This window comes from Lagopus muta, chromosome 6 (genome assembly GCF_023343835.1).
Source record: "Lagopus muta isolate bLagMut1 chromosome 6, bLagMut1 primary, whole genome shotgun sequence".
In the NCBI taxonomy this organism is placed as follows: domain Eukaryota; kingdom Metazoa; phylum Chordata; class Aves; order Galliformes; family Phasianidae; genus Lagopus; species Lagopus muta.
The window spans coordinates 47,015,563-47,027,062 of NC_064438.1; the positions used below are offsets into that span (position 1 = coordinate 47,015,563).

Consider the following 11,500-nt stretch of genomic DNA (forward strand, 5'->3'; position numbering starts at 1 on the left):
CACCACACTATGTATACATGTTTACATTATCACGAACCAACCAGAATGTTAAAACAGCTTATGTTCTCCTATATGTATTGACATAGGTTAGTCTGAAAGTAATGCCTCCTATTTTTTTCCATGGAAACGACAACAGATACAAGAAGCACAGTAACATTGTTTGATAGAGCAAATTCTCAGTTATAAAACACTGTATCTCAACATAAGCTCACCACCATTAGCTATGCATTTTTGCCAGCAATGAACAAAAGCCTGCATGCCACATTTGTAAAAATCTGCACCAGTAGAGGTGACCTACTGCCTCTGTTGCCACCTCTGTGCTCACATGCACTATTTGTTCTCCATAAAAGTTTAGCAAGCCAACTAGTCAAGAGAGGGCATCCTTCCCCTCCACTCAGTGAGTGCAAGGCCACAGCTCGAGTGCTATGTCTATATTGATCATGTTGCAGTCTGAATACTAGTTCATTAGGACCGCTCTTCTGTTGCCTCACCGCATTGGTGAGTAGAGGATACAGACAGAAGAAAATAAGAACAGTGTTGATACAAAGGTATCTTTTCCCAGCTATTCCTGCTCATCTTCTCACAGACATAATCTGAGGAATTAGATGAGCCTGGTTTTGCATCAACCCCATTGAGCTTAATAGACACAAACTATCCTATCATCCATAAATTTGTCTAATCTGTTCTTAACTGCCTTTTTACTTTTAGCCAGATTTCCTTGAAATGACAATAAGTTTCACAATTTAATTATTATGCTTTGTGAAAACAAACTTTCCCTTTTGTGCATTTAAAGCCTGCAGGCTGATAGTTTCATTGGTTACTTGTAGTATTCTCATTCAAATCAAGAGGAATGAAAATGACTCAGCTCCACACCATTTTAGTTCTTTCTGTATTTTAATCACCTGCATATAGCATCACAGTTGCCACCCTTGCTGTCAACAGAGATAACACTGAAACAGCATCTGGGAGATATCACTGTCCAGGTCATAGGCAATGGACAAACACAAAGCAGGCAAATTGTCTAACCACACCTCTACCCCCAAATCTTGCATTGCAAAATTGAAAGAGGGAAGCATGGAAAACAACAGGCCAAGATGAGTCAGCTTGATTGACAGCGTACCCACCTATTTTTCCTGGATGTTGCTGGTTGTTTTAGGACACACTGAGAACCACAAATGCAAATCCTCTGAGGTAAAATCATTTCCACCCACCATTCAATATTCCTGTGGAAAAAAAAAAAAAAAATCTCACCTTGCATTCTTAAAGTATTGCCTCTAGGCTTTCACTTCTCTGATGCCAGATTTGGAAGGAATCAGCAATTTCACTGCTGTTGTGGCTGAAGAAAAAATCACAGTTTAATCCTAAGGAATCCTGGTTTCTATCTAAGCAGGCATCTGCGTGGTTGAGATGTGCATCACTACTGTAAAAACTGGACACAGGTACAGCAGAGTTTGAGCCAGACACAAATTAGATCATCTCCTTTTCTAGTGCAATAAAATAACTTCTCTCAAATCTGGACTCTCATAACTGTTCTTTCTTTAGATTACCTAAGCTGTTTGTAGAAATGGACTTGAAACCATGACAATAAGCATCTAGAAATTAAAATTTCCAGACTTCATTATGTTGGCATATATTAACTGGACTTTGGTTCAGTCCTGCTTTAATATACAATACATTTTAGGTTTGCAGCACAGTGTGCTGCACGTACTAAATGTGCCTGAAAGAAAAACATAGGCAACAAACTTTTCTCAGTTCAATATTGTTTTTGCTCCTTTTCTTTCAAATGTAAAACATGCCATTGGCTGCAGACAGAAAGAAGCAGTCTTGACAAAGGAGTGCATATGTCCTAACGTTAGTCTTGATTAAAATATAAACTGCAACATATTTTATGACTGTGCTTGTATAACATACGACTTTCTATAGGAGAGAGTCCTAACCATTACATGTTTATCTATTTAAAGCAGGATTCTCTGTTATTCATTACACGAAAACAATATATGAATACACTGGCATATTTATTGTTAAGGTCAATATAATGATAGGATTTGATCCTCTTTCTTTGTTGCCTGGGAAAGAAAATCAATTACTAGCAAAGCCTGAGTTTTGTTTTGTTTTGTTTTTTTTTCTTTGCTTCCGGAAAGGATATGCTTTAAGCATCTATTCCCTGGTGGCCCAGGCTACCAAATATATAAAGTACATTAGGGCAAGGAAGACACTATCAGGTTCTGATTTCATACATATCTCAACAGAATTCTCAATTTTTAAAGCTAATCAACAACTTTATTTGGGTATCTCCACTAGAAAAATGCTCGTCTAGTCAACAAATTTCAAATCTAATTAGTCAATATGCCTTTTCAGTTACCACACAGCAGTACCTTTAGGGATGCATTTGATGTCTTTAGTAACATGTATATACATACATGATATCATCATTGTGTTCCATGTTTCTTCTCATGAAGTATTTCAAGGAAAACATCTAAGAATTATCGTTAAGTACATCTTTTAATTTATGCAGATATTTAATAAATCGTGTCAGTGTGGATGATTGAAGGTACACGTGTTTGTGCTTTCCTCATACAGTCTCTGATGCCTTCACATTTTGTGCCTCTATGAAGCAAGGTATGCTGAGGACCTCATAGTGCATAAATGACGATCTTAAGTACCAGCATTACAACTCTTCTACTTCTTAATTGCCATCACTTAAAATAAAATTTATATGCCTGCGGGACAGAAGTAATGTAGAGGATTTATAAAATCATAAATTATCAGGACAAAAAGATCATACTCTGATTTGATCATTCTCTGTAAAAAAAAACCACTAGAATTCTAAGAAATGGCCTAGAAATCTAAGTCCATACCTCAGTAGCCTTTTTCTCCTAGGTTATGAGCCATTACAACTTCCCCTAATGTCAACTGAAATTAGAACATTTGCTATCTGACTGCAATTGTTGAACTAGATAGAAACAGAGAGTACACCAGCGCTTAGATTTCTGGAAAATTCTGACATCATCTGCTGGCATCCTGCTCCTACAGATAGCAATGGCGGGATGAAGGAAGTGAATGAACTCACAAGAAGTAATAGACCATAGGAATGATTCGGTAGCTTCCTGTGCAGCCATACATAGAAAAATATTATTGCCATCAGGATGAAGAATTTGTGCTGATATAGTAAGCAAAGCCAGAGTTAAGATTTCTCAGGGAAATCCAAGGTAATTTGATTTGATAAAATATATTTGGCCTGTCCCAGACAGCCTTTATACATGCTCTTTATTGTCTGCTATAAATATCTGTCTTCCACTTTGCCCCAAGGGAACTGCAAGTTTGCAAGGAACAGAAGATTCTTCTCTGCAAAGGCTTTCTCTTTTCCTATGAGCAGGTGCCATTTCAGTGCTAAAAAGGGATAACAAAGCAGGGAGCCTAGCAAAGTCTTATCCTAACACCTGATGTTTCCATTCTAGAATACGCCTTCCAAATTTTGTTCTATCAACATGGAAGGCAGTGATATAAAAGTAGAGGAGATACCTCTACGTGCCTATCTGTAGGATTTGGCTTAAAGTGACCAGCATTCAGAAAACACACAAGTTTGATTCAACCTCAATTGGCTTTTTCTCTTCCCATTATTAGTCTTTGTAATTACTGTTAGTTTCACTTCATATCTTCCATCTGTATTCCTTTTAGCACTTGCTTCTAAATGATTGTGTTCCACTTAGCACTAATAGATATCAGGTGGGCCTTCATTCTTTGGAGCATCTCATATAGTCTCTTCTGTATCTGAGATTTGGCAATCTGTTGAACTGTACTGGTATCAATTAAAAATCTGACTTTAAATTCTTTTATTAAGATAGTATGGAAAGCTCTGTGTGGACATTCATATTTTGGATTATTTGTAAGTCACTTAAAATAGTCTTAAACTAAACCAACTAAAACAGAAGGACGTCCAAATGGAGGTTGGCACCAGTTTAATTAAACTGCAGTCACTATGTATATAAACAAGGCTTAAATCTACAGACTGTAAATTACTTTTGACTGTAAAATTACTCATTTCATTTTACGGCATCACAGGAAAAGTTCAGTTGCTCTTGTATTCAGCCAAAATGTGGATCAGTTGCTCCACAGTAGATTTTGATGAGCCCCATATGGATGTATGTAGAACCTACACTAAACAGAGGAAATACCAAAGCACTGTATTTAAGAAATCTTGGATATACTACATTAGTGTTTCCTATGCAAAGGGATGGTGAAAATTCAAATTGCTTCTGGTCACTTGAGTATACTATTTTATAGATTAAGTATGCACTGAATCTGTCCTGTTGTCTTTTATATTTATTGATTATTCATGAAAACTTACTGTTATTAAAAATATTGCAAATATGCTTTGGGAAGAATATTTCATAGTCATCAAATATTTGTTTTCTCTCTTGAATCTGTGACTTATGTGAATTGATTGCATGTTAAGTATTCCCATTATCAGTGGTCAGGTGTTACATGGGAGTTAAACAAAAAAGCTAAATTTTTATTCTTTCGTAACACAATCTTTTATCAATTAAAGGCACAGTGGCCTTGCAATATGAGACTAATGACAGGCTGGTGTGCCAGGTAAACCTAAATTTCAATATGTCTTTCTTACAGTGCATCAGAAATCAAAGTTGTCGAAAGAAGCTCTTTTATTCAGCATAGTTTTTGAATTTAGTAGACACAAAAATGCAGTGAAAGTTGAGCAAGTCCTTAAGTTTTTAACTGAAACAATGCTTCTGGATGGGAGAACAGAAAAATTTTCTTTGCTTCTTTCTCCTTTTCCTCTTTTTTTTTCTCCTTTCCTTCCCACAGCTTTTCCATGAAGATTCCCATATTAATTTTTAAGGTTATTGGAAACAACATTTTAGATGTTACTTTTTCCACCATGCTATGCATGGAAAGAGATTTACAGCAAATAGGTCTTATTGTATAATTCATAAGGAATGCCTGGATTTGTCTGGCATTATCCTGCAACACTTGACTTATAGAATGGGTGCCTACCAACTTTTTTTGTTAAGCCTGTCCATGCCTTATGTATTCAAAGATGTGCCTTAAACAGATCCTGTATACTCAGAGGCACTAACGCTTATAAAAATTGAAAGCAAAATAATTTGACTCCATAAGATTTTATCAACAAATTTTTAGTAAATGCTCCTATTCCTCCAATTCTTTCTACAAAGCAAATGAATCTAAAGATGAAAAAACTTGGAGTATTCTTATTGTACCTTGACCATGAAAGAATTTGATTTAATTTCAACCCTTTCATGCCCAAAGGCAGCTTTTTTTTTTTTCTTCTTTTTTTTTTCTCCCAGAAAGAAAGGAAAAAGACTGTTAATGAAGATTCTTAGCTAACTTTAAAGCTGTATATTAAGATCAGGATTTCCTTCTAGTCCCTTGACTTTTTCATGTCTTCTATTTTCAGTTTGATTGCCCTGTTTTCAGTCCTGCTTGTTTGACTCAAATTAGCATTATATTTAATTGATGGGACTATTTATGAGTTCAGGGCCAGGAATTTGCTGAAGTACTTGGTTCTACTGGGGTTGAATCGCCTTAGTTTATTTCAGGAATTAAATTATAGATTAGTAAATTTTCTATGTGGACAATAACTGTGCAAATTCCATTCCTGGAAAATTATTAAGCTTCTTTGTGAGAGTGTGTGCATTTCCCCCTCTCTCCCGAGCCCTCAGGAATATTGTTCTTATTAGGGTTGTGTTGCTTTGCTGTCTAGTGAAACAATAATTAACCATGTATTTTTAAAAATATTTCTCCAACAGAATCCTGCCACTATTCTATGCTAATGTTCTGCCCCTTAAAAAGGCCTCACCATAAGGTCATAAAGCACTCAGGCAAGTATTTGGCATATGCTGTGGTTTCCTAAAAATATCTTTATGTATTCTCAATTCTGGAAAAATGACTATCAGAAAGAAACAGAACACATTCATTCTCTAAGGAAGGTTCATCTCCATCTTGTATCAATGGGGAACCAGTTTCCCTGTATGCTTTCAAGATTGGATGGAGCTTCAAAAACTCATAGACCCCTGGAAAAGGAAGAAAACTGCTCTGGAAGAGAAAGCAATGCAGTACGTTATATGCCAGGTTATGTTTCACTAAAGAAAAACTAAATGGTTCCTACTGACTCACTCAGAGATTTATCTGTACTTCATCAAGAGAAATAAACTACTTCTCATTGACTCAGAGGCGCCTGGCTGAATTCTTGGGCAGGGGCAGTTGAAGGTTACAGCTAGTCCTAGAGTCATCTTGTGGTTATAGAACTTGACTAGGATTCAGAAATTCTGGGTCCATTTGCCACCAATGCCACAGACTCCCTTGGGTAAGTCATGAAAACTCTAGTTACTCTAGCTACTATCTTTCCTGAGTTATGATGCCTTCTGATTTTTTTCACATGGCTCACTAATACCTTATTCTTAGACGAAATTTCCAACCAATACTGAAGGAAACGTTAGTTGAATAAGAAACACCAAAAAATGGATACCAGAATGGAGTTAAAATGTTTGTCATTACAGATCTATTTGAATGGAGTACATCTTTCATGTTTGAAGCCAACCTCGTGTATCTGATGGGATCTGATGCCAATCAGTACACATTTTTCTTGGGGATATGGGCAAACCACTTAATCTATTTAATGTTCACTATCTGCAACATAAGGCTAATAATGCATTTAGTAGAGAGGTTTTTAAAGGATTAATTATCTAGGATAAATTATGGCATTAAGTAAATAATCCACATAACTAGGAACTGAGCAGAGTGGTGTACGGGAACTGTTGAGTCACGGCCTGAACCACTGATTGACCACTTGAGGAAAGGACTGAGTCAGCCATAGGAGTACAGGTGAAAGCAATTCACCTGCGTGACTGGCAGACTCCATTTAAAGGTTGACTGCCGGTAGGGGAGGATCTCATTCTGGAGATTCCTCCTATGTAGAGCCTTTGCTGTAAACCTAGCCCTTTGTATAAAGGTGAGCATTCCTTCCTTGATTGTTTCTTTTCCCATTTTCACCACAATAATTTTTTCAGCTGTAACACCAACTATAACAAGTGGGAATGAAGGAGAGCCAGTTAGCAGGGACTTCTATACATACTGTGTCTGGGATAGGTGCTATACACTGAGACTCTGCAAGGGTACAGATGCTAGGCTACTGCTAGACACAGGGTTGTGATAGTGCTAGCTTTACTGATGAAGGCCCACTCTCATTTGCAGAATGAGACAGTGTGGCAGGCTGGGAAAAATAGCTGTTCTTTTATGTCCTATCATGTTTGTCTGCCTGGTTGTCTTCTGAGCACCTAAGGTGAAAGGACTTCACTGTGCTTTCACCCAACTGTCTTGAACACAAGCCTCTGCACTTCAGAAATGCAGTGAAGAGGTTTCTCTGCCTCTTCATTCATAATCACTGCCATTATGTAGTCTGTTGTTAGTAGAATGGAGAGCAGATATCTTATTTCTCTTCAACTTGTTTATTTAAATCGGGTACATACTAAAGCATTCTGCTCATATTATTTTTCTTTATGGGGCCTATCTTACTGACCAGCCCTTAGATAAATTATATAATAGGTGATGAAGTGGCAATGGCATTCCCTGACCAAAGCTCTCCCATTTCAGTACCCCTGTCCCAAGGGGTAGCCAGTTCTAAGGTCTGCCCTACCTGTCAAGTGTCCATTCCCTAGTATTGTTGCTTTATAAAAAACAAAACAACAAAACTATGTCTAGAATGAACTAAGTTAAATACAAGCGTACAGCAGGGAGTCCAAGTTTACTGTGGGAAAGCATTCTTGTCATATGATTATTTACAAAGCATTTTCCATGCTTGCTACACATATGTTAGTGCAGCACTAACAACATGGCTTTTGTGCTAGTCATCTTGGGGAAGAAAAAAAAGAAAAAACCCAATTTCTGTGTCATTAAACAAGAAAAGTAGATTATTTTATCTAGTGTGCAAAATGATTCCTCTTTGGGCTTTTTATTAAAAGTCATCTTGATAAATATGAGAATGTAGCATTTTTATACCAAACAAGTATCTGAAAAGAGGGTATATTTTCTTTTTTCTCTATTCCTATCTGTACAACTACATTTTGTTTATGGACTTGTCTGTTATTTTTCTGGCTACCTACGTAGACAACTGTTCTATCAGTTTTTATTTTTATTTTTAAACACATCTTTAATGTATAAGTAGTCAACTGCACATACTGTTACCTCAACACAACTATAAAGCATAAGCTCATTCTCTTAAGGATTGTTATAATAAATGGAAGCCACTCTATTTTTTTCATTTGCTGCTCTCTAAGGTAGTCTTTTTCCTATTTTTCTTGGCTATCTATATAAATATTGCTATAAATAATAATAATCTTGAAGAAAAAAATGTGAAACTTGAGATTCTTCTTGGAAGATTTCTCATATGGGTTTGTATTACACTGTACTTGTGAGAAAATATTGTATTTTAGGAGCTTTTTAAAAAAACACCTAGTACCAGGAATGGGTGCTATTCACAGGAGCTGGCATAATTCTCAGTGAACACATTTGGGTATGAATTATATTACACTCTATTAGTTTCTTCCAGAAGGTGATCCAGCACCAATTACAGCTAATGGGAAGGCTTCATCTTCCAACTATAAAAGATTTAGGCATTGATGAAAAAGAAAAACGAATAGCATGTGATCAATCATACACCAAAAGTTACTAAACTAAAATGAGGGTAGTTATAGAATAGCTATTGCTAGTATAGTGAAAAGATTACTTATCTAAGCTACCTGAAGAAACAAAATGAAGATCTCAGTGGTAAAAATTAGGTATGTTCAGTGAGTACTTGCAAAGGGCCTATTTTAACCAGTCTTTTATTTGATAATACTGTACAATAATTTTGGCTGTGCACTCGCAGGAAATGTAACAGAAGAACAGAAGAATCAAGTAACAGAAAATCCTACCTGTTAAACATTGAATGAAGAAAGCAAAACAAAGCATGAATCATTTAGTAATTTTTAATTATTTAATAATAATACATCTCTAAGTCCTCTCAAATGAATTTTGATCTCCCTCTTTTGACATGTCATAGTGACCTCAATAAATACGTTTATTTTTTTTGCTTGTAACTACTTACCAACCTACTTGCAAACCTTCCTGTACAGCCAAAAGCTGTATTTAAATCAGTCCACTGAAGGCAACAGAACAAATCATAGTGATAAAGTCAAAAATTAATCTAAGCATTTCCAGGTTCAGAGACTGTAACTGTTCTTAGTTTTGATCTGGCATTCAGTGGGTGCGAGTGAAGAGACTATAATACTGTCAACTTCATTTAATTAAAAACAAAGAATACATGTTGACTGAAAAACAAGAAAAGAAGTGGATCAGCATTATATATTCTTTATTTTCCATCTCAAAGCCTAATATATCTGAAAGCTTTAGAAATACAAGTGAATAACTTATAACTTTTTTTTTTTTTTTTTTTTTTTTTTTTTTTTACTTTTGGACTTCATAGATCAGGAATCTCTACCTATTAAATAGGTATTATATTATTATATATTATATAAATATAATATATATTATATAAAAAGGTGGGTCTGTTTTTTAACTATAACAAGAATTTTTATTCTACTCTGAAAATATTTAAAGAGACTTCTAGTGAATTTGAATGTATTTTTTAACAGCTAAATGCTGCAAAATATTTTTTCTGAGAGTAAGAATGGAGGCAACATTTTAATTCAGTCTTTTGGCTCTTTCTAATTAATGAACATAACTCACTTTGAACTAATAATATGATGTGTGGTGTGATCTGCTTTACATTTTTCTTGGCAAGTTTACATAGTGATGGATTTATGATCTGGGGAAAATTGTGAATGAAAAAAATATTAAATGGCCAATACAATAAGTGTTTTCCTTTCTCTTTCAGTACCCAAAGTATTTACACATCTAAATACCAACTTTAACGGTGAGTTATCTCTAAGCCTGCAAACTTGTCCTGATGATACATAATTGACTTAAGAACCATGCATTACCACTGAAAATTTTGGTTTGGGTTTCCGATTATCTCTTTTGGTTCCCTTTTTCATTTTAATTCTCTCTCTCTAGAGGGAATATTAAAACTCAGCCTGTGAGACGGTGGAACAATGCTGAAATCAACTGAAAGAGAGTCTTAAAGAAAACACCTGGAATTAGTAGCAAGTTTTATAATCTTAAAAACAAACAAACAAAAAAGCCACTGAAGCACTTTGAAAAATAGACCTCATATCCAATCTACATAGGGAACTCCAACAGCAGCAACACAGACTCCAATTTCTAGGAGATGGGGAATACAATGGGTTCAGTCTGAATATTCAGTCTAATATATGAGAAATCTTGGAGTCCTGATAGCCTTAATCCCTGCCACAGAAGCGTATAAAATTTCACAGCAAAGCTGCCAGAAAAGCCAAGACCACACCAGGAAAGCCGTCTGCTTACAAGAAGATACCTGCCAGGTCTTGTCTGCCAAAGCCTGGACTAATGAATGAATACACAATATCCCAATCAATCAAACTGGATTTGTCTTTGCCCCAGGTCTAGGTGAGGTCTGGTATGAGGTGACCATATCTGTCAAGCACGCAGTAGTTGTGGCCAAGAAACTGTCTGTACATTTATGCATTTATCAAGGCAGATATGAATAGAAGTCTTTATTTTTTAACTAAACGTAGTGTATTCACACACTCACTGTATGTATCTAAAGGTATAGTCATACATAGAGAGGGAAGGAGGTGTTTATCCAATGCCCATTTTAGGTATGGCTGTATGCAGATATCTATGCACATGTGCATACACAGTCCTTTTCTTTTTCTCCTTGATCTGCTTTTGTTCAAAAAGATTTCAGTCCTGCATTTATTTTCAGTGTAAACATCAGGACTATGGGTACATTGTACCCTGAATATGTCTGAACCACAGATTTCTAACATTAGTGGAAATTATTGTTTCTAGAGTTTTAATCCTCCATCACAGTCACTGCTGTCTTTCAAATAAATAGTCTGCATTTTCACAGATATGTATATTTGCATAAGAAAATGTGAAGTTATAGTGTGACAAAGAAGTAACAACTTAAGTAGTCTCCCCAGCCATGTTAGTGTAGTGGGTAGTGTAATGTAGTAGCTATCTTAGTGAGTAGGGGTTCTGCCTAGGAGTGGCAACACGCTTGATAGCTGCTGTCATGCACAAAGCCTATGTACAGCAGTAACAGAATCTTAGCTGTTTCTTTGAACTTGAATGTGCTGAGGCTGATGACTTCTCCCTGCTTCCTGGGAACATGCTTTTAGGTGCAGAACAGAGTAGGGTGAGTCAGAGTGTGGTCTGATAAAAGATTAAATGGTCATAGAACAATCACAGATAAGTCATCGCCTGAGGGACGGGAAGATACTCAAATGAAGCGATAGTAGTCAGATATTCTGGTGAGGTAAGGGTGTTTGACAACAGTGTACCATCTCATTCTGTCATCGTACTCTAATTCAAATTTACC

At 36.0% G+C, this 11,500-nt stretch overlaps 1 long non-coding RNA gene across 1 annotated transcript; it reads left to right on the forward strand.

Moving 5' to 3' along the window:
* Positions 1–6,942: 6,942 nt before the first annotated feature.
* LOC125695030 (uncharacterized) lies at positions 6,943–10,541 on the forward strand. Its single transcript, XR_007377780.1, has 3 exons — positions 6,943–6,991; positions 9,914–9,952; positions 10,093–10,541. It is a non-coding gene; the product is annotated as an uncharacterized LOC125695030 (long non-coding RNA).
* Positions 10,542–11,500: the final 959 nt, after the last annotated feature.